The sequence below is a fragment of the Rhipicephalus sanguineus genome, chromosome 7, assembly GCF_013339695.2.
Source record: "Rhipicephalus sanguineus isolate Rsan-2018 chromosome 7, BIME_Rsan_1.4, whole genome shotgun sequence".
In the NCBI taxonomy this organism is placed as follows: Eukaryota; Metazoa; Arthropoda; class Arachnida; order Ixodida; family Ixodidae; genus Rhipicephalus; species Rhipicephalus sanguineus.
In genome coordinates, this window is record NC_051182.1 from 74,331,570 (window position 1) to 74,356,142 (window position 24,573).

The 24,573-nt window shown below is 47.7% G+C and overlaps 1 long non-coding RNA gene across 1 annotated transcript; it reads left to right on the forward strand.

Moving 5' to 3' along the window:
• The first annotated feature begins 15,463 nt into the window (after positions 1 to 15,463).
• Positions 15,464 to 21,834, forward strand: LOC119399527 (uncharacterized). The gene is made up of 3 exons (XR_005184879.2): positions 15,464 to 15,635; positions 18,090 to 18,299; positions 19,990 to 21,834. It is a non-coding gene; the product is annotated as an uncharacterized LOC119399527 (long non-coding RNA).
• The last annotated feature ends 2,739 nt before the right edge of the window (positions 21,835 to 24,573 follow it).

Genomic DNA, 24,573 nt, shown 5'->3' on the forward strand with positions numbered 1-24,573 from the left:
ATAATTAAAGAGGCGGCTCAATAAATATGGCAATGTTCTTAATAAGTGAGTTGTTGAATATAGTGAACGGTTTAATTAAGATTGCTTTATTAGCCGAAATAATTCGTACATGTTTGAAGTTGTGCTTCATTGTCTGATTACATAGAATTGAAGCTGGGGCATCTCTCTGTCGGTCAAAGTTAATTGCACTATAGGGCCCGACGTAGAAAGAACATTACGGGTTTATCACAGTCTAATGCAACACTAATGACAAAATTTTGTCAGTTACTCTTATGAGAAAAAGAGTTAGGTTCGCAATATTTTAAGCGCTTATTACAAACAGTATAATATATCGCGCCAAAACACGTGCGCTCACATATCAACGTAACGCCACTGTTATTTTCTTTATTTTGGCTAATGTTGGCTAAGTAAAGATTCCCAAACTTGCCATGTTCAATCTATGTGTGACTTAGAACATATTTTGCTCCACTTTTACCAAGAGGCAATAAAACAGGCATTTGAGATTGTTGACGTCACGCAAACTTCTCTGGTAAATTAGGGGTGTTCGCGTCACCTGTTACAAGTTGCTTTGCGTATTATGATCACTTTTTGGCTCGCGAAGACTTTTCTCGTTGAAAAAGTGGTATCGTATTGTAGAGCAATGTATGACTGAATGAAGCAGGTTAAATAGTTTTCACTTTTTTGTTAAACTGAAAAAAAGAAGTCACAGTTTCAACGCAAGGGCGAAGCAATGAATGCGATAGCAACAAATTGTAGTGAGGGTGGCAGCTAACTTTTGTATCCGATCTCGCGTAACTACAAAACGCTGGTGTAAGAGAATACGGCCGCTCTAGGGAGACATGCTCTCTGCATAGTCACTTCGCGTTGAGAGCGCAGCACGTAGAAGGGTATAAAAGCCGCCCGCTGTGATCGCTGTTGAGATAGCGCGCGCACTAGCGATCGCGACCACGCCCTTAATGTCCAACCGCATACACGAGATTTTCGAGCGACGGCGACGAGCGACATGATTTGCTGTCGCAGAGGGCCATCCATCGCCGTCACTTGTCGCGTCGCAGCTTTCTGGAAAACTAGAAAAAATCGCTTGCCGCCCGTAAGTGAGCATGACGATTTTCGGCAACATGGCAGCATCACCGATCCTCGCTTCGGCTGCAATTTGCTCTTTATGCTTCCAATCGGCGCGTACTTCAAGGAATGCAAGTTATAGCCTACCTTCTTTACAACCCCATCTCACGCGGAAAGCGAGGCAGCGGCCGTAATTTGTCGTTAATTTTGATCGACGGCTCGTTCTGATGTTTCGGTGGTAGCTTGCTGCATTGTTCGTAGCTTGCTGCAATGTCAACATTGTCGTCGTGTGAGGTGGCCCTTCTCCTTGCGAGGCAGCGATGCGAGTCTCTGCTGCTTTTATTGGCCTCGTGGACTAAACTTAACATAACGCAGTTTGCAAACTGCGACGTAGTAGCGTAGGCAGCGTACGCTTGAGGGCGCCTCATGGAGATCACAGCAGATACCACGGTCGCAGTTAAACATAAGATGCGAAAAAGAGTCACGAAACGCTTTTATGCCTTCCTTATCTCACACAAGACAATTATAAATTTGGCATGTTGTCATTCATCTACTTTGTAATTCTTTTTCGTGATTTACTTGCGTGCACGGAACGGTTTTCATCTCGAGCAACCGTGACACTTTGTCGCTAACATGTGGGTGCACCCGTCGCGACGCGACAGCGCGACGGAGCCCGTTTGTCGCTGTCGGTTGTCGCCGCCGCTCGAAAATTGCGTGCATGCGGTTGGGCCTTTTGATTCAAAATGGCTGCTCGCGCGACAATTCCCACCCGCCCCTACATCGCGTATTTTCACGATCGTTAAAGACGGGTGGGCGTTTCCTGTCTGCTTCGACGGTAGGCCTCTCGAGGGAGTGATGTCTACGCATGCACCCTCCGAGCGACGGAAATGGGTCGGCTCGTTTGATCTCCTGCATCGGCCGCGTTCGTCGCCCCCGCTCGCGCGCTTTTACTAGCGGTAGAACGTACAATGTGCGGGGGGATCTGATCGAATTGGACTTCATACCGAAATGACATGACGGCGACGGCAGAAACCCGTCGAGACTGTCCATATATATTCTATAGCAATAAAACGTGACTTCTCGGAGCTATATTGAACAGTTTTGAAGAACCGTGCATGCTTTGAACATTTACAATTCACACGAACATTCGCAACTGCAAACGATGCGACGATACGGCGTCAACAGAAACGAAATGCGTATTACAAAATGATCAATAATCCTTCATCTATATGCTCTGCAGCTACAGATTTATGATTCCGATAATACAACCTAGATTACTTTCCCGCTGCCCGGTGTCAGAAATAATCCTGCAATTGTACAGTCATGCCTGTTGGTGGTTATCATTATTAGGGGGTAATGGCTGGGCGGCTTTCCGAGCCAGTGTGCCCAGCGGACGAGCGGAGAGGCAAACTGCGCGTGCGCGGCACGCTGCGACAACCGGCGTCTTTACGGAGCGAGCCGTTCGCCCGCTCATTTCGTCTATTCATCGAAGTGTGAGCGGCGGATGAGCGCGCCAGCTTTTTCCATGATGGTAGCCCCCAACACAAGCGGCGGCGGCATGTCGTCGGCGGCACCTCGAATACATCTAATAAAATGTTGTAAAAAATGCCTTTGGCAGTATTGTTTTCGCATTAACTTCAATATTATTCGGCAGGTGACGCAGCAATGTCTCTGGTCAATTGGTAAATCGACAAAAATTTCAACCTTGTTCAACAGGTGGCGCAGCACTGCGCTCCGCAGATGCAAGCAGGGCGTCGCTCAGCTATCACTCTTCTTTGCGTGCTGGGCTCCTCTGCCCTCTCCGCTCGCACGATCGCACCGCTGCCTCGCAAACCCGTCTAGCTATTATTCACTATCTTTAAAGGCGAAGTTTTACGCAGCTAGGTTCTGGCGTATCGAGTCCGTGGACAAAAGACGTGCAGGGCAACAATTTTCGACTGACCAAAAAACTCGACCAATCTATCGTTTCTGCGTTGAAAAGAAAAATGGGCATGGCGTAAAAATAAACATAAAGGTCTATGATTTTACCGACATGGAAAAATGACGTGAAGAATTTTCCCTCAAGAACAAGACCACTTGAATAACAAGCGAACGCCGTGCCATTTTTGTATTATGGTAAGATCGGCGTTTCGTGTGTACTTCCGAATTTCAATTTGAGACCGCCTCTGGCCGTCGTGGATCAGATACCATGTGTCATGCGGAAGGCAAACTCTGTCTGGTACACTAGTAAACAGCCTAGAGAGTAAAGCCAGAAACACTGGCTTTACTATCGCAGGCCCCGATGGACACCTAAGCTGAGTGAAAGCAGAGTCCTTTATTACTTGTTATGGTCACGAAACTTCACCGTCAAGTTATGGGGCAAGTTTATATGCTTCCCAAATCTGCCGCAACGCGGCGCCACTATGCCACAGAGGGCACCGTTCGCGCCCGAAACCGTTGCGCAGTGCCATACGAGCAGATGGTTGTGGTGCTTTCTGTCACTCGAGCTGCGTAATTTTTTGAGAAAGCCGAAGTGTGGGCGTGGGATGGCGATTCTCGACTCCTTTTGCGTGCCGGCGGGTGGTTTCGTTTAGAAGGCGACAAACAAAAGGCGCGTTTGATTTAACGTGTTACAAGCAGTAGGGAGATATATGAAAGTGGGCCCTACCGCTGCAAGGCAGTGGTGATTCCAATTGCTAAGCCGATGAAAAAATATTTGCACGAAACACATTGATGCCCCACTCCTTCGCTAACTGCCATTCGAACTTCAATGGCCTAAATCTTCGTCACGAGTGGCATCGCGTCGGCGAAATATTTGTAGCTGTGGAAGCCTCTCAGTGTGATTTTCTTAGTCATTAGACGAAGTCATTCTAATAAAGTAGCCCTTGCAGTAATGATGTATTGATGTCCTGTTGAAATAATTTTCAGAGTTCAACTGAAAACTGAACAGCCGTGCAGGGCAAACAATCAGCCCCTCTGCGACATCAATAAATCGCGAATCCTTATGGGTGAATGTGGGTGCAACAGCGCAGATGTTTGTCTCTTTTTTTTATAAGTGGCATCACTGGGCCATTGTTGAGAGTGCACAACCTTTATATTTAACATACTGAAACCCATAAAATCGCCGCGATTAACGGCGCTCACCAGGCCACGGTGGCCGTATTTTCTTCGGGGTGAAAAAAAAACGAAAAAAAAATTGCACCATCTCCCACTAAAGGGAACCATGTGGGGATGCGAAGGAGCGCATGGGTCGGCTTAAAGTACCGTTCATCACGGGCGCCTTGCCCGATGTTAACGCGTCCTGCATGTGGAGCACACCATGAATTCACTGTTGTTGCTGTTGTAGTTACTCGTCCCGAACTCTTGTTGGAGCACGCGACGTGTGTTCATCGCGCGTCTGCAGAATGTCGTTCCCCGACGCCATCACGTGATTGCTGAGAGATTGTAAGTGGGTGAGGGCACAGCGTTTTAACCAGCCGCTTGCGCATGCCCGAACGCGCTATCGCGTGCCAGCGCGTTCTGACTAGGATACAACGCGTTGGTTTATCGCGCATCAGCGGAATCTTTTTCGCCGACGCCATCACATGATTGCTGAGAGAGTGTAAGGGGGAGAGCCCACAGCGTCAGCCCCTTACACAGGCCCGAACGCCCTAGCGCTTGCCAGCACGCGTGGTTTTGTCTGCGTTACGCCAAGCTAGGACAGCATACGGCAGCCCGGGCCCCTAAAGTGCTCTGCAAGTATCATCATCGATGCGGTCGAAGAACAAGACGAAGAAGAATGCCTCTTGGCACGAGCGCGCGCTCTGCACGCACCATCAAGGCGGTCGAAGAATAAGGCGTAGAAGACTTCTCCTTGGCGCGAGCGCGCGCTTAATATGTTACAGATGGCTATGGTAGGTTTTAGAAAGCGGACGGTCGCCACTGGAACTACGCACAAGCCCAGCGCAAAACCTGCTCCGCATATAAAATTACCGTGTTCTTTCATTTGCTTAAAGGCCTTATATGATCAAAAAGAGATCTGGAGTCTCCTAGTCTGCCGTACCACCGAATCATATAATGATTATGGCGCTTCAAACCCAGAATTTTTGTGTCTCTAAGGATGATACCACTGCGAGCTGCATGTATTGGGCGGCTACTCGTTTCGCCCGGGGCGCATTACTCGTTTCCCCCAGGGCCCGTATTCAGGCACTCATTTACGCATCTTGTATGTCAAAAGTAGCTATGTGAAAGTAAAGCGACCGTCACGGGAGTTTAGAAAGCTGGAACACAGAGGCTTTACACACGACCACAGCGATAGCAGAGTTCGCATGCCCTCTCATGCGCAGCTGCGCTCTGGCGGCGGCCGCTGGCTCCATCTGACACTGAGGCGCCAGGCTCGTGACCATAAAAAGTAATAAATGACTGTGGTGATAACGTCTGCGACGAAAGTCATACGCCGAAGGTGTTACGTCGATAAATTCCTGGGTGATATAGAGGCCCACCGATGTGAGAGCGAGTTTTTAGATGCGAAAGCATATTATTCTCAGGGCAGTGTCCGTTCTGCGGCGTCCGCACCCATACTGCGCATGCGCCAACTCTCCCTCTCCTCGCGGTCACGCGAGAAGGTGGAAGGAGGTGTCGTGAGCGCTGCCTCCACTTTTTTTCTCCTCTCCAGTTTCTCTCTCTTCGCCATAGCTGTGCGCTCGTATATAATGCGGCGTGCGCTCGCTTCCGTTGCACCCTCATTTGCAACGGCGCTATGGACGCTCGCGAAGCTGAACGTAAACGGCAACGCAGGCAAGCGAATCTCGAAGCTGCGAGGCTGCGAAAGCGCGCGTTCTCTTTGCTTCCGTCATTCTCTCACTCTGCAACGGTGTGCGAGGCGGCATGAACAACGTTGGCGCTCGTTGCAGCGGCCGCGCCACCGCCGCGGAGCAGAGGAAGGCTCGGGAAGCCGAACGTAAACGTCAGCGTCGGCTAGCGGTATTTCAAACGCATCGAGATCCAACGTCTTATAAGTCACATAAGAGAAACGGAAACTCCACGCGCACGCCCCGCGATGCTTTCGCATCCCACCATGATTGCCCGTAGAGGGAGACAATGTGTGGTTCTTTTACTAGAGAGCGCTGACGTAATCGGTAACGTCACACCGCCTGGGCTCGGAGCGGCTGGTTATTGAATCCGCTTCCGCTCAACTCCGCCCTGCCATCTGTTCCGCCGCTCCTCCTCTCCACTCACCTTCCATTTTCTCCCTATCGCCTTACTCATTCCGTGTCTTGACACTCCATAGACTTACCGTGTTTTACTCTCTCCCTTCCTCCTTACCGTCGTTTCTCTTTCCCAACTATACTGTGCTAGACTTTCACTATCGCCTATGCTTCTGTTATGCTTTGGTTTCCCTGAGGCTATGCTCTCAACCTCACCCCCACTCCGCTTTCCCGCTCACCTCGCTCCTCCTTCCCCCTCGCCTCACTCATTCCTTGTATTGACGCTCATTCCTTTACTCTTTCTCCTCACCCTCCTTTCCATTCCTCGTTCACCTCCCTCCTCTTCCTCCCTCGCCTGACTAAATCCTTTCCTTGACACTGTTTAAAAGGGCATCTGTTCGAGCTTGTTGACATGGCCTCATCATAGGAAACAGCACCGGCAAATGGTACAAGACAGACAGGACTGTCTGTTTTCCACTCACCTTTGCATCCAAACGAAGCGAAGGCAGCGCTCACGACACCTCCTCGCGCTCACGCGAGGAGAGGACGGAGAGTTAGCGCATGCGCAGCATGGGTGCGGACGCCGCAGTACGGGCACTGCCCCGAGCATAAGATGCTTTCGCATCTAAAAAAGTCATGCCATATCCACGAAGTGAATGATGATTGAGGAGCTGGCTCGTAGAATATCAGGAAAGCCCGTGAATCTTCCGAACATGTCATCTGCCACCATATGAAAACGTGACACGCGTTGTTATATATAAATATATACGTAATGTTTTATTATTTACAATTTTAATAAACTATATACACAATTTACAATTATATACACATTGATGAAGTAGATATACAAGAAATATCTAAGAGCGTCTGATTCTCCATTGTCGACACTTGCAGGCGCAGCGCTCCTAATGTTCTTTCAATTTGAGAACTGCCCTCGAGACGCGCACGCCGAAGTGGCCCTAAAAATAGCTGTCCGACGCTCGCCTGGCTGTCGATCGCGTTCCTCGATCGCGCTGTGAGAATTAACGGCCAGGCGAGAGGAAAGACACGACGCGCGGAGCGTTTCTCTTCGCGTTCCACGACGCTTTGAATGCATGGATGCAGGTAACGGTGTGGGACTTCGCCCTAGCTTCAGAACCTGGCGAACCAGCTATTAAAACAGCTGTCCGACGCTCATCTGGCTGTCGACCACGTTCTTCGCTCGCCCTGTGAGAATTACCCGCCAGGCTAGAGGGAAGACACGAGGCGCGGAGCGTTCCTCTTCGCGTTCCACAACGCTTTGGATAGATGGATGCAGGTTACGGCGCGGCACATCGCCCCAGCATAAGAACCTGGCGAGCCAGGTCTTAAAGTAGGTGTGCAATGCTCGTCTGGCTGTCGACCGCGTCCTGCTCGCCCTGTGAGAATTAACGGCCAGGCTAGAGGGAAGACGCGACGCGCGGAGCGTTCCACTTCGCGTTTATTGAGGCTTTGAATGGATGGATGCAGGTTACGGCGTGGGACTTCGACCCAGCTTAAGAATCTGGCGAGCCAGCTTAATAGAAGCGAGAAAGAAAAACAAACAAACAAATCACAGCATATCCACGTGGTGAATGATGATGAGTGGGGCGCAGCGAACTCGCACTGCAGCACTGCAGCACGGCGATGGCATTGGCGCGAGCGTGGTCCTTCTTGATGGAAGATATTGTGACTAGATTGTTTGAAAACCGCAATCTCTCGCACACACCGCAACTATGGCCAAAACTGTTATCAAGGAAGTCCCGCTGGAAGCGCGTGTCGGCGCCTTCGGGCAGAGCCCGTCTGATGCGTTTTGCAGCCACTTCACGTGCTCGCACAGCCTCGGTCTCTGCTTGCCGGTACGCGCACTTTCTCGCCGCTTCACGGTCCTTCACAATTGGGAGATACGATTCGCGCCGCAGCCGTGCAGCTTCGGCCTCGCGGGCTCGAACGGCGGGGTCTTCTCGCCGCAGCCATGCAGCTTGTCGAGCAGCTTCGGCTTCACGGGCTCGAACGGCGGCATCTGCTTCGCGGTGTCGACGTGCAGCTTCGGCTTCGCGGGCTCTTTTTCAGGATTCTGTCTGCGAGCGCGCGCTGCCGCCGCCTTCCGTGCCCTCCGTTCCACAGCCTTGTCTTCCATCTGGCGACTCCGAGATAAAGAGAAAGCATTCCAAGAGGAAGCCTTATGGCGCGTTACTTCTGAAATGTTGTCTTCGGGTGTCGTTGAAAACACGAGCCGTAGTAAAGAAGAAAGAACGCTACACAGGTGAACACGCAACGAGAGTGTCACTTGTCAGCGTCGTCTTCTTCTTCTACTGCATACCAGAACGCGCGCAGTAAAGAAGAAAGAATGCCACAAAGGCGAACACGCACCAGAGTCTCACTCGTCAACTTCCTCTTCTTCTTATACTGCACACTAGAGCGCGCGCTTCTCACGAACTAGAGGTGGCTACTGCAAGCAAGCAAACCTACAAACGGAGGATTGCAGACCCACGGCATAAGGAGCTTCGCCCCTAAAAAACACTCGAGTGCCAGGCGCTCCCACGGCGCATGTTGGTTGCAGCCGGCACGTTAATGTAGCTCAGTTGGAATGGAGCGTCCATTTTTACGTTCTTTTTGTATAATTTCGGCGTCTCTCAAACGCACCATCAAACAGCCGCATGCGAGGCCGGGGGACGCTTTCAAGAGTAGTCGACTGCAGCGTCGCCGCTAGTTTCTACACAAAACGGACCGCTCCACGGCAGCCGGTTGCGCCACTCACACTCGCAGTTTGCCACATCCAACCGTTCATGGAGCCCAACATACAAGGGTCCACCTAGCTTGTCATCATGAAAAGCCATCGTGGTCGATATGGTTATACAGCGGAAATCTGCTGTCTATTTAAAAACATTTTACTGATAACCTAAACAATAAAAAGTACTCCAAAAAAGAAATCAGATTCCCATTTCATCATTTAGCCAAACGACTGTAAGATGAACAGGATACTTAGAATGGTACCGTTTAAACGTCTGGTACGTATTCCGAGCAATACGCAGCTTCAACTAAAAGAGCCGCTGAGAGGGAAGCTTGATAAAAAAATCACAGCATATCCACGGAATGAATGATGATGAGTGGGCGAAGCTGCGGAGGTTCATGGTAAACCGTGATTCTTCCGTGAATTCTGCCCAGTACATCATCACCGACGTGAGATAGGGCGCGTTTATACTAAAGGTTCGATGAGTTATGACGACTTGCAGCTCACTTTATTTTACATGTACGCTGTGAATTTTCATTGTTTAAAAAACATTGCTTTAAAAAACATCTGACGTCTTTCGTTAAGCAGCTGGCGTCTATTCGTTTTCCTTTAGAAACATCTGGCGTTCTTTCGTTTTGCTTTTAGAAAACACCTGGCGTCTTTCGTTGGTTTATTTCATCAATCAACGGCGTTTTGAACAAAATTTTTATTGTTTATTCACTCACAGGAGAAATCTCACCAGGCACTACCTTGGAGGTAAACAATGGCTGCTAATGGAAATGAGAGACAGAAGAAGCCGGCTTTTAGCTAACACTTACACTTCTACTTCTACTAACGTTTCCTACTGGAACATGCCAATGGCTGCTAATGGGCAATGAGAGACAGAAGAATTCGGCTTTTAGTCAACGCGCACTCTGCGAGTTTTTTATTGTTCAACAACGCACAGGAAAAATCTTCCACTGGCACCACCTTGGAGGTCAAGATCTGGTACTAGCGTTACGACTGGTTACGCACTACGACTACAACGACTACGAGGGACGAACGGGTGCCGCCTTAAGGAGCTTCGCCCCTAAACATAGTGCCGCCTGTTCTATCGCGCTGAAACATATGGCCACAAGTGGGAACGCTGTGGTGAAGGCCTAGAATAGTCTGGCGTAGCGTCCACGCGCCACCACGCGCGACGCGGTTAAGCTACGCCGGCGAAAAGTGGAGAAATGATAGGCGTCACGGCGTAGCCGGCGTGCCCGGTGACATTCGGCGCGCTCCCCGTGGCCGGCGCATAGATAGAGCATGTTCCTATTTCACGCACTCCGCGCGGCTGACGCCACACCACAATGCATTGCGCGCTACCGCGCCGCTGGGCAGAAGTGGAAAATGGAGGCGTGCGGTGCGCGTCCAGAAAGTTCGGTCTCGCCGTTTTCAACGCTCGTCGATGGTGGATGATCGCTACACAGCCGACGACGCGACAGTTCAGCGCCTATTTGAGGGTATCAGGAATTATCCTTGCGTTTACGACGACAAACGCTTAGATTACCGCGACGCGGGAAGGAAAGCGGACGCCTAGGAAGCCATACGGAAACAGTGTGGTCTCGCCACTGGCAAGTTGCTTTTAGTGCTCAATTTTAGTTGGTGAGCGTAATTGTCCCCGCAGAATTGGTCAGACTGTCGCGTCGTTTTTTTTCTGAATCGCAGTTGACCAATGCATCAAACTTTGAAAAAAATTTCGAGACCGATTCAACAGGGGAAGAAAGTTGATAGAGCCGTCCAAAAGGAGAGGGTCAGGCTATGTGTCGAAGCGCAGATGGGAATTCTTTTCTGCATGGAATTTTACAAGGACTGTGGAAGCATGCGACGGTGAGTTTTCTGTCTCATAGTTAATAATTGAGTGCTTTTGATGATTGTCTGGTTGTTTTATTGTTTAATATGGAGGCCATGTGCGCAAGTGGCACGGTTTGGTAACCCGCTATGAGGTAGCAAACAACGAAATTTTTATTTAGGGGAACAATAATGATGTATATAACTGCTAGAATTGCGATTGTTTTCTAGGCTGCTTACGTGCCGATAACGTTGCTAATTCGTATTATTCTGCTTCAATATAAGCAAGCACATTGTAAGCAAGAGTGCTCGCGAGTTGCAATATGAGGGGTTGTGGGCCGCTTATTTGACGTGATAGACTAAACACACAACCGCCGTGGTAAATGGTCACAGCAAATGGTCACGCTATCGAACTGCGAAACTCCTCAGCGAAGCCCATCGAACGTGATCGACGTGTTTGTGGACGGTGTTCACGCATCTGCCCTTATCTACACTGGAGCCGCCGTATCCGTTATTGACGCCAAACTTAGCCGTTTACTAGGAAAAGTGACGACGCCACTTTCCGGGCTCTCCCTCCGTGCAGCCAGCGCCCAAGTTATTCACCTTACAGCGGTGTGGGCAGCCCGCGTCATGATTAAGGATGCTCTGTACGCCATCGAATTGATCATAATTCCTGCTTGCTCTCACGACGTCATCCTCGGATGGGATTTTCTCTCCCGCCATGACGCCGTAATTCATTGCGCACCAGCCGAAATAGAGCTCTCACCATTCTCTAATTTGGCGCCGGCAGACAGTCCATCGGCTACGAGCAAGGTACTGGTCAAAGACAACATCAAATTGCCTGGAAACTCGTCAACGGCGGTGTCAGTCTACTGCGCCAGTCTATCCGACACCGTTGCACTCATCTCGGCATATGATCGTGTTTGCACGAGGAAAGGCTTGCTGATGCCTTTCGCGATCGTGCATGCCACTCAGGGCAGCAACTCTATTTTTGTAATCAACCCCTTCCCGTACAGTGTTACGTTGGTGCGAGGGGAATGTTGAGGGGAAGTGTTACGTTGGTGCAGCAGCGTGGAACTCCTCGAAGACGCCCAAGTTATGGACGAACTCGATGACACGCACAGCCCCAGTTCCAGTACGCCCAGTGCTGGTTCGACGTCTGATTCATCACCCGCTGACGTATTTGGTTCCTCCATTGCTGACAGCCTTACGCAGGTCTAGCGTTCCCAGCTTGTGGACCTATTGGAAGAATTTCGCTCTTTTTTCGATGTCGCTCAAACTTCTCTCGGCCGCACGTCGGCCGTTATGCGTGGCATCGACACTGGCGCGCACCTGCCACTGCGGCAACGTTCATATCGCGCATGTCCCACAGAACGCCGTGTAATCACCGAGCAAGTCGACGACATGCTTCGACGCGATGTTATTCGACACTCTAACAGCCCCTGGGCGTCTTCTGTAGTTCTTGTTGCGAAGAAGGACGGTTTTGTGCGGTTCTGCGTGGACTACCGACGACTCACCGAAATCACTCGTAAGGACGTGTACCCACTGCCGCGAATAGACGGCGCGATTGACAGCCTGCAAGGAGCCGAATTCTTTTCATCTCTCGATTTGCGCTCACGGTACTGGCAAGTACCTATGTGTGATGACGCTCAACCGAACACCGCCTTTGTCATGCCCGACGGCCTGTACGAATTCAACGTCATGCCGTTTCGGCTGTGTAATGCGCCCGCCACTTTTGGGCGCATGCTGGATACCGTTCTGCGCGACCTGAAATGGCACACGTACTTGTGCTACCTCGACGACGTCGTCGTTTTTGCTCCGGACTTCTCCACGCATCTTCAACGCCTACGGCATGTTTGGACGCGTTTGAGCGACGCCGGTCTGCAACTGAATCTAAAGAAGTGCCGATTTGCAGGACAGCAGCTGACAATACTCTGCTACGTCGTGTCCAAGGACGGAATTCTCCCCGGCCCAGCCAAGCTTCGGGCCGTGACCGAGTTCTCCAAATCTAAGTCCGTCAAAGAACTGCGCAGTTTCGTGGGACTGTGTTCCTACTTTCGGCGCTTCATTCGAAACTTCGCGACTATCATATCGCCCCTGACGAAGCTCCTTGGAAGTAACGGGCGCCTCCATTCTTGGTCGTCAGAGTGCGACGACGCTTTCGCAAAGCTCCGTGATTTGTTGACGTCGCCTCCCATACTACGCCATTACGACCCTACGGCCCCTACAGAGGTCAACGGTGTTGGCCTTGGCGCTGTCCTTGCGCAGCGCAAAAAAGGATTTCTTGAATATGTCGTGGCATATGCAAGTCGTACGCTTACTAAAGCAGAGACCAATTACATCGTCACCGAAAAGGAATGCCTGACCATCATCTGGGCCCTTACAAAATTCCGAACTTATTTGTATGGTCGCCAGTTTGATGTCATCACCGACCACCATGCACTATGCTGGTTGTCATCATTGAAGGATCCATCAAACCGCCTCGCCCGCTGGGCACTTCGCCTACAGGACTACGACATCCGCGTGCTGTACCGCAACGGACGCCAGCATGCTGACGCCGACGCACTCTCGCGCTCCCCCTTGCCTGACGACAATGTCTTAATGTCTCACAATGCCGTTTCTTCACTCTTAATCCGGTTACACATAGGTTCCAGATAAAACTAACGTTCCACATAATTTTACTGGAACGAACGTAATTTTTATGTGGATCCGGCTTTTTCACGAATAATATGGGTATCAGTAGTTGCAGTCTCTTCATATTTTTCTTTATTTTTTCTTCATTTAGGTGGAACATAGCAACGTTATGTGGATCAACGACTTGTTCCACTTACTCTGTTACCGTAACTTTTTTCCCGTTCCACTTAAGCCTTGTGGGCGAGATACTTCTTTTTTTCTTCTGTTACACTTGAAAGCATGCAATGCAGTGAAGCATGCGGCGAAGAAGCTAAGTGACGACATATGTTCTCGCATTCAGGCAATCGCAGTGGGCAGTGACAACTAATAAAAAGGAAGCCTAAGCATTTCGAACTTGACGGTAAAATAGTCTTGCTAACTTTTTTCGCTTCATTGAAACGCCGACGTGAGGTTTCGCAAGAGCAAAAAGTTAGCGAGAGGTAATTTTACTTAGTGGGACAATTAGGTCTGCTTGGAAAGGGGGAAGGAGTATTGGGCTCATGGTTTCTTTTGCAAACGCAAAGACACCCAACAGAGAAGAGCGAGACAAAAGAGGTGAAGACTAAAACTGAAATTTACTCACACAATTAAAGTATAATTACGACAGAAAATATGAGTAGATGAGGAAGATAGTGGAGAGAAACAAAGTTAACTAAGTTGAAGTGTCGTCTAGAAAAAAATATACCAATCTAATAGAGATATAGACGGTGAACTAAACGTCTATATCCTCCCTTCTATGTCATCATGACGATACGAAACTGAAGTACGCCGAAATTCGACAGCGCAGCCACATTTTCAAGAATGAGCAGACATGGAACCCCGGAGCAGACTCCTACGCATTGTGGTGCTATCGCAGGCGTACATTTAAGGAGCACCCATTCTGTCCATTGTATACCTTCTTGCAGGCCAGAGGAAGGCAGTGCTGAACATTACATCAACAATTCGTGTAGAAATAGGCATGATTTGCACCATAATTTCTTTTTGAAAGCACCAGTTTTTGCTATTGTTTATTTACCAATTTTCGCATCGTATTGAGCAGCACGCTTTTGCACGAAGCCGAGAGGGTTACTGTCGATCACGCAAAAATTAATGCATCAGAGCACAATATCTTTTCTGAACATTCTAATTACTTCCCAATCACATCAATTATAATGTTAGTGGCATGACACGTACCTGCGATATGCGAGGACGATGCGATTGGAATAACTGCCATTGAAAGAACTGACAAATTCGTTCCGCAATAATCAGAGAATGAGAATTCGGTTATTTTAATTTTGAAGTATGGAGAGACCGTAATGGGTGCCAAAGTTACATAGGGACCATGCTCGGTGGCTTCTTTTTTTTTTAGCAGTCTGAGACACTCTAGTTTTACGTCGTATGCCACAAAGCGTGGTTGAAAACAAACGCATGCGAAATCGCCTTCCGTCTTGTCCATGTTTACTGAACAAAGATTCTATAGCGTAAGCGAAGTGTGGGATGCCAGCAGGCGAGAGAAAACAGGGTTCTGCGTTCGCCATATGTCACATGAATGAGAGATTTGCAATAATCTTTATTTGATCACCAGCGCGGGGTAATCAGTCTTCATGATTCTCGAGAACGAAAGCGACGACGCGGTGGCATAGTTTGTTTATACTTACACCCCCTGGTAAAGAATGATCTAATCGCATGCCGGTGAGCTATAAATGGCGTAGAATTTCAATATAAAAGTCACAATGTTCACAATGATTACGGATTGCTAAAGCCGAAATAGCATTTGTCACTAGAACATTCAGCGCGATGTTTGTTTTCTGCATTGAATAGCACGCTATAAAAAGAAGACCATTTACACACCGCCTGCACAAAACCAAACTGACCGACAATTATTCTAAAATATACGACGTGTCAGAGTTTAGAATAACTACAGTATATCCGGAGTATGGCATAAGCAATGGAAAAAATTAAAACTGTTAAAACCGGCTCCATCGGCTGAAGTTGAATTCATCGCTATCGAACGTAGCGCCACAACTCTGGAAGCGACGAAATCGGACGCCAACGCGCCAACCCGCCAACTGCGAAGCTCTTGTTCGGATGCGTGCTTCAACGCAACTCGGCTGCTATGTGTGTAAAATCTGGCTTGTTTTCCACGCCTCGAGAAATTCCGTTTGCACTGGAGGCCTGGCTTTAGCATCCGTCACGGACTTTACGGAGAGGTAAGTGCTTTTACTTGTTACTATCGTAGCATATGTCAGTTTTGATGCAAGCAAACGGCGATCACGTTTTCGCGCCATTGTCACACGCACAAAATCTGCTAATTGTATTTCTGTGTTTGCGTAGCAAGTGAAGTTTCGACGAAACGTTGTCTTACTGCCGCAGCTTCTATTCAGCTGTGATCTGGAATGACGGCAGTCTGCACACATGCGCTGCGTTTGCTCGCTCAAGCACAGGACTGTAGCGCTGAGCTTGGCGTCACAAGATGGCTCCCGACGTGCTTGCGCTCGCCTTTCCGAGCGCAAATTGGTGCACGTAGCACAAACTTAGTCGCGCCTGCGGCGCTCGTGCTGTCAGTTTTACCGGATTATTCCTTGCTCGCGCATTGTGGCGGTGAACCTTGATACGCACTTTTTAATGGTCGTCTTTGTGCAAGAGCGTGTCCTTGTCGGCCACATATTTTTACTGGAACAAACCTAATGTTTATGTGGATCCGGCTTTTCGGCGAATAATATGAGTGTCAGTAATCGCAGTCTCTTCACTTTTTCTTTATTTTTCCTTCATTTAAGTGGAACATGGCAACGTTATGGGGATCAACGACTTGTTCCACCTACTCTGTGGCCGTTACTTTTCTGCCATTGGCCGCGGCGCCTGCATTTTCGATGGAGGCGAAAATGCTTGAGGCCCGTGTACTTGGATTTAGGTGCACGTTAAAGAACCCCAGGTGGCCAAAATTTCCGGAGCCCTCCACTATGGCGTCTCTCATAATGATATCGTGGTTTTCGGACGTTAAACCCCAGATATTATATTACTTTTTCTCATACCATTTAAGCCTTGTGAGCGAGATACTTTTTTCTTATGTTCCATTTGAAAACATGCAATGCAGTGAAGCATGTGGCGAAGAAGCTAAGCGACGACATATGTTCTCCTCGTACTCAGGCAATCGCAGTGGGCAGTCACAACGAATAAAAGGAAGCTTAAAGGGGTACTGACACAAAATTTCGCGGCCGAGATAGCCTGCTGGATCGATTCCCGTGTACGTGCGTGTACCATATGCAAAATATCGACAGTGAATAAAGCTTGGAAGGTATTTTATATGAATTTTGAAGTTCGCGAGCGCGATCCAGCATTATAGGCCGCACCTGGTGCATCGACACCCTCGGAGGTGACCCGAGGTGACCCCCGTACTTCCCCTACGTAACCGTTGCAGCCGGTACAAGTTATGATGACGTCGTGGCCGCCATTTCTGTTTTGACGCGCTTCCCGACGAATCGCTCCTCGCCAGCGGGTCAAACCTGAAGTGATTCGCCACGTCAAAAATTCCTTCCATCCCCGCCGCAAGAAAATCGTCGCCATCAGACGACGATGAGCCCGGCGACGACAGACCGTGCGGAAATGCGTCACTGTTCTGTGTGCTCACGTGACCGAGCGTTTCACTCGCTAGGTGGTGATAGTTGCACCCGGCGGCTTGTCGTTTTTGGAGCTCTGTCAAACCGAAACTGAGGCTGTGTCGGTAATGGGGAGCTTGTAATTAATTATCTGTCGCGCGCTGCAGCAAACGATGTGCCGTGTTATGACTAACAGGTCCCCAGCAACACATTGCAGCAAAAAAACGCGGGGCGAAAATTTTTGTGTCAGGACTCCTTTAAGCATTTCGAACTTGACGGGAAAAATATTGGTAATTTTTGAAGAGTATTTTTTAATGGAGGCCTTTTGCTAGAACATGTCCGAAATCGGCAGGCGGGGCCCGCGGAGCTAGAGAAATAGAAGCAAAACAGCTACTCGTCCGGAGTGAGGCGTAGCTAACTTGTATGTCACGCACGCCCGAGTACTGGGCAGCCCAGCGCTGCCCAGCGCTCGGGCGGGTGTGACTTATAGTGCAGAATCCGCCTTTGTCACGGCGCCCCCGCGTATGCGCTCTCCCCTAGCGGAAAAGTCGCGAAACGTCTCATCTCGGAAGCTCTGGCAATACCGGTTGTCCCGGCCCCTACTAAACCCCTACCAAAACGGCAGAGTCAGCACAGGAAAATAAAAGAGGCGGATTGACGTTCCCCCTGTACACGTCACATTTAACAGCGCAGCTGTTTAAGCTAGGTGTAACTCCATAAGCCGTCCGCAAAAAGCTCGATGGGCCGATCCTGGGGATTGTGCAGGAAGGGTCCAAAGGGTCCAAAATTCGTGTGGTTTGTAGACAGGGGGCGGCTATGGAGTGACAAATAATTCAACCATGCACAGCCGTTTTAATATGGAAGTGATGGCCGTTGTGGAAACTGTCATCAGCGAGCTGCTCTATTGCCACTTTAGCCTTGTCATGCTTAGGTCTTAGAAGACCAAAACTTCTGCCGAGTTTAGTAACAGCTCGCACTCGCTAAGAAAGTGTTTAATATTTGTTTCTTGCTGGGACATGTGCGTTTTGTTTACGAGTGTGGTTTACAAGAGCTTGAATAATTTGACAGGTGGAGACATACATGAATAATGGCTTGTTCGACGGTGCCGCGGACGTCACCGGCGATCTGAGAGGGCACTGCAAGGAGTGCGAATGCAATGGTTTTCAGCGCCTTGTTGATCTGGCCATGACAAAGTACCTATTGGCTGGTGCATTCTCTGTGGACACTCGCCTGCCTCACATGGACCTCTCGTCAGCCTCTAAGAAGGTGCCCAAGACGGTAAGTATTATTCATTTGTACAAACCCCCAAAATTTGAACTGCTTTGTTTTAGGTTGGCAGCACACTGTCATGCCCGTTAAGAAGTAATCGTGCTGACATATGGAGGTTTTGTATGTTCACTCCATGCACACACTCTTACGTTCAGCCCCTTCAGACATTGCATTGGTGATAGCTGAAGCTTATGTTAGCAGCATTCTTAGAACCTGAAAAGGGGACAGGTTTTCACTGGGCTGCTGCTCTTTTTTTATTTCGTGTTTGGTTACTGGCAAGCCAGAGGAAATTCTTTTGTGCCTTTTCAAATGTAAGGTGCGTTTACATTCTTCTAGATGGAATTTTCGCTCTCGGTTTAACAGCAGTGCGAGTACGTGCTATGTTCTAAGTGGGATATTCGAGTTCGTCATATTGTCTCTATACAGTAGTGTACAATGCAGGGAAAGTAAAAATGCTGATGTGCCGTGGTAAGTGAAGTAAGTAAAGCTTCAGCGGTTCAAGTTATTCCAGTCCTAAATATTTCCATAATTTACTCAGTACTACCAAGGGGTTTCTTACCGTAATAGCATTGCAAACTGTGATGGTATATGTAGTAAAATAGCTTGTTAGGGAAGTTGGTGCATCTTTTGAAAGTAAACAGTGCAGACAAGGGACAGTGAAAAAAACTACATTAATCCACCATTTTTCTAAAGTGAACCTAAATTACGAGTCTGCACTTGTGTTATTTTGCTCTCCCTTATCATCTGTGCTGTTTACGTACTTCGAAGGATACCTTTGTACCTAATTTCATGACACTTTTGCTTTCATAACTGATAGACTTGGTCAAAGCTTTGTGGAGCAAACAAACCTCTCAGAGAACAGCTTGAATACTTAGATGATTTTTTCTGTTGACATTGATGAAGATTGGAGTATGAGACTGCCCTTTAAAGATGAATTCATCACAGGGCAATTCTGCGCAAAACCGGCTGTTAAAATGAGTGAAATTATTTTGACACCAAGTTTAGCTGCTGTTTGCATTCAAAAGCAAGTGCGAAAGCTTTGTCAGGAGTGTAGCATGTTGTGATAAATGTCCAGGCTACTGCTATCGCACTGCCGAAAAAAAAAAATCTTCCAACAATATTTTTTGTCCAGTTCTCAGTCCTGTCAGGGCATGTTAAAAATGCTGTTAATAAATTTATTCTTAAAGTGCACTTCAGCTTTCTTATTACCTGCAAAAAGTGAATGAGGCACCAGGCGTAATAGGGCACCCGTCAGAAATGCATGCACCAATACACTGCAATCTTTTTAAACCACCAGCACATTGAAAAAAAAAGATGTTCGCTCTTTGCTGCATTATTTAGTTGTCAGTTATTCGGTAATTAAAACAAATCGCTTGAACAGTTTTCTGAATCCCGACGAATGAGGAAATTTACCTTGAAATACATCCATGGAAATTACAGTTGGCGTGAGTGTTAATAAATATGCAATTATAGAACATATGGAGGAGGTATTTCATCTGTATTCACTGTGCACCATACGTGTACGGCATGCACCAGAGAAACATTGATTGCCCATAGCAAATATTAAGCAGAGTTTTTTCATGGCTTGATAAAAACCGTCATTTGGAGCCAAAATTTTTTATTTGATTTAGGACACACACTGTACATTGAAAAAAAAAATGTCCTGACCTCACTGATTTGCATTTTCGTGCTTCTACAGGATGTCTGCAGGAAGCTGGATCTTGCAGTGCACCACAATAGTCTTTTGCTAGACAAATATGTGGCCAGTGGTCAACAGACACCACAACTTACCCAGAAAGAGGGCCTGCGCAATCTGTCGAAGATTATTCTTTGACAGTGCACCAGGCAATGAAGTTCGGCACCCAGGAAGTGCTTCCGCCCCTGTACTGACGCAAGGGGCCGAAGAAAGTTTTCGTTCAAGCACCTCGACCCAGCTACATCATAAGTGTGTACACTGCGACTTTTCATCTTATTATTTTAGTCGTTTTCCATCTCACATAAAGGTTGCTCATCGTTCTGTTAAAAAGTACACCTGTGCCCTTTGTAAGGTCACTTTTGCAGCTGTTACCCGTTAGAAACAGCATTTTGATGAATTTCACATCTTGATCGTGGCCAGTGAAGAGCAGCATTTGATGAGTAGCGACAGTGAAATGGTCCACCAGGACATGAGCATTGAAACTGAGGTCTCAGAATTTTAGCCGTCTGTGCTCAATGATGAAGCAAGGCTCTCCGATCTGTTCAGGCTTTTGGAGGGTGAGCACATATGTGCAAAAAAGCTATCAGTGCTGTTGTCAAAAACATTTCGGAAATGTTCCACGCCAAGGGCCTTCAGCTAGACGCATCAGGTTTAACTGACAAAGCAGGAAAACGTCAGTATGAACGTAATAATATATATGTTAGACCTTCTAAAAAAAGAGTTCCAATGGTTCCCATAGTTATTATGTATCACTAAGGACACTCTTAGAAACCTTGTACCAACATCCAGAAACAAGTAGCCATCTTCAGCAAAAGTTTGTCATCTCTGAAGATGGTTTCCTCAGGGACCTGTGTGATTGTTTAAGGTTCAGGCCCCATGCTATACTGAATAATCAGGACAGTGGCCTTGGCATGCTTCTATACTGCGACGATGTAGAAATTGCCAACCCTTTGGGCATGAAACGAGGCATGCGTGGAAAGCTCACACTGTTTTATGTAATATTTGCCAGCTTTCCTCCCCCAAGCAGGTCTCAGCTGAACTCAATTTTTTCCTTGCTGTTGGTTATACGAACGACCTGAAAACACTAGATGATAAAGCAGAACTGCTTCAAGATTTTATTCAGACAGTGAATGAACTGTCAGACAAAGGAATCTCATTCAAAGTTCAGGATAGAGAAATCAAGACCTATGGCTGTCTCCTTGCATTTCTCTGTGATAGTTTAGCAGCACATAATATTGCTGGCTTCAAGGAATCATTTACGCCACTCGTTCGTTATGCGTGCCGCCGCTGCAATGCACTCACGAGTGATTTCCCTAAGATTTGGTTACACTCTGACTGCCGTTTGAGAAGTGACAGTGAAATTCAAGATAAAATTTAATTGTTGAAGAAAGCAAATAACTTGGCTGAGCAGAAGGAAATATCGGCAGCTACAAGCATCAAGGAACCCTCAGTGCTTCACCTCGTAACAAGGTTCTCATTGACTGAGGATGTACTCTTTGACCCTATGCATATATTGTAAGGTGTGCTGCCTAAAGAAGTTTTCTTGTTTCTCCGTCACCAAGTACACATCCGTCGGGTATTTAGCAGAAAACAACTGAATGAAGCATTAAGGAAGTTCAATTTTCATTCATCTTTAAATTCAGGAGAGCGCTCACGTTTGTTCGATGCTTCGCTGTCGTAGGTGTCTTCAGCAAGTGCATTGGGAGTTTTCGTTCTACACCTCACACTTTTTCTGAATAGCGTTGTTCCTATCAACCTGCTGGATCAATTCTACTATTGTCTGATAATGGCTGTCCAGAGAACACAGCTTGTACTTTCTCCAATTTTGAGTGTCGAGGCCCTAGGTTTTTTTTTCTGAATGTTTAAAGTATTTTATTTTACAAGAAACGAGCCATGAAAGCGTAGTAACAGAAGAAAAATTTTTGCTGGCTTGCGCTGTGTACACTTACAAATACGACCGTGGTTTCTACTGCCTGTGTAAATAGTATAGACAACTTCCATAAGTGTGTACTGTATTTGTTATTTGAATGTTGTATTTCTGCTTTTAATGTACAGGGAGAACTTTTTTTTAAGATATGAAGGTTAAATGAATGATCTTGTATAATGGTATCATTCAGCAGTCTTTTCATTGACTACACATTGTATTACTGGCATGTAGCCTTCAGTCTTACTCCTTCGTCGTTTTTAGCTGTGAAGTATGTCTGTCGATTGTTTAGTAATTTGCTTCGATGCTCTTGTTCATGCATTTCTGCGGTTTTGATACAATTGTGTAAAATGGCTTTTATATAATAAAGTATCAAGTACAGCACCTGTGTAATCTTTACAGTGCTTTCCTTTTACTGAATAAGTGTATTTTCATTTTGAAACAGCATGACTTTGTTTTAAGCACCATTTTCCAGCAAGACTTATATCAGAATTTTTTAGAGTTGCTTCCTGCAATTTAACACCGCTGGTGGCCTGGCTAGCTGAAACAGCGTTCCTGATAATAATATGTGGAGTATTGTTCCTGGTAATATAGTAGTCTATTTATACACAACAGCGTTCCGTAAATATATATGTGGAACATGGTTTTACATATCTCATTCTGCCCATAAGAGGAACATTGTTCCAGGTATTAATGTGGGGTACATGGTATCTCTTATATCATACTAAAGTTAAGAGCAACAATGTTCTACATAAATAAAATTTTATCCAGTTCATGTGTTACTCCTATATAAGGGGAACTTTTTTGCAAAAAAGTTGCCCTTACTAAGTGGAACCTATGTGTAACCAGATTAAGAGTGTTCCATCGACATTCACACCATCGCTACCGAACAGCGCAAGGAACAGTGGATCGCTTCACTGATAGACTTGCTTACTGATCCATCGGCAACACCATCCACTCGCGCGTTGCGTCGTCAAGCCCATCATTTTGCCGTTCGCGACGACCTCCTTCACCGACGCAATTACAACGCCGACGGCCGCCAGTGGGTACTAGTAATATCCCGCAGTCTCCGTTTTGACATATGCGAATCGTTCCACGCTGATCCGCAGTGTGCGCACTCTGGGGTGTCGAAAACATACCACCGTATTCGCCAACGGTACTTTTGGCGAGCGATGTACCGCTACGTGCAGAAGTTCGTTCGCTCGTGCATCGATTGTCAGCGCCGTAAGACTTCAACGCATCAGTCACCAGCAGGTCTACAACCTTTACCTTGCCCTGATCGGCCGTTTGGGCGCGTTGGCATCGATTTGTATGGGCCACTTCCTCTGACGTCGGCAGGTAACCGCCGGCCATCGTCGCTGTAGACTACCTTACGCGATACGCCGAAAGTGCCGCCCTCCCAGCGCCTACAGCACGCGATGTAGCCTCCTTCCTGTTCCACCGGTTCATGCTGCGCCACGGTCCACCCCTGGAGCTGCTCAGCGATCGAGGCCGTGTCTTCCTGTCGGAAGTCGTCGAAGCCATCCTCAAAGAGTGCAACGTTGTTCACTGCAAAACTACTGCCTACCACCCGCAGACGAATGGCCTCACCGAACGCCTTAACCGCACGCTCGGGGACACGCTCTCGAGGTACGTCGCCGCCAATCACACAAATTGGGATGCCATTCTGCCTTTCGTCATCTACGCCTATAATACCGCCCCTCAGATCACTACTGGTTTCTGACCCTTTTGCTTATTTTACGGCAGGCACCCGTCGCACACAATCGACACAATCTTTCCATACAAGCCTGATCTCTCTGAGTGCGCGCCTATTTCTGCCACAGCCAGATTTGCTGAGGAGTGCCGCGAGCTTGCGAGGACATTTAATTTATTTATTATTTATTTATTTTTATTTATTGGTACTGCAACCCCTATGAGGCTATTAGCAGGGTGGAATACAGTACATGAAAGAAAATGCCACATAATGGCACTCAAAATATATGTACATGCGAAGGTTACAGCAAAACAAAAAAACACTAGAAAAACACAAATTCAGGTTCAGACATTTAACAAAGCCTTATCAAATGTGCAAAAATAGAGAAAGAGGCAACACGGATAAAATGCACACAGTCGCTATGAATATAGCCATTTATGTTTAGTCATCAATGAGCGATGAAAATGCTGACAAAGAATATGATTGAATAATGTAGCCACTAAGGTTATTCCAGTCTCTGACTGTTCGCGGGAAAAAAGAATACTTGAAAGAATCATTATGAGAACGAGAAGCTGTTATTGTAAGTTCATGCCTTTGGCGCGTTGAATAACCAGCATTTACTAAACATTTACTACGCATGACCAAGAGCGGCAGAAGAGCATTCGCGGTGACACCACCAGTTCTGCGCCCACGTTCCTCCCTGGAGCGCTCGTATGGCTCTCGGTCCCAACCACTGCAACTGGCCTCTCTTCCAAACTACTGCCCAAATACGAAGGCCACTACCGTGTCGTCGAACGCACATCTCCGGTCACCTGCCAGATCGAACCCATTGAACCATCTTCGGACATGCGCCGTCGAGGGCGCGAGATTGTGAACGTAGAGCGCCTGAAGCCCTACCATGACCCGCTCATAGTGACAAGCAGTTAGGTCGCCAGGTGGCTCCCTTTTGGTACCCGGGGTAATTGTAGCG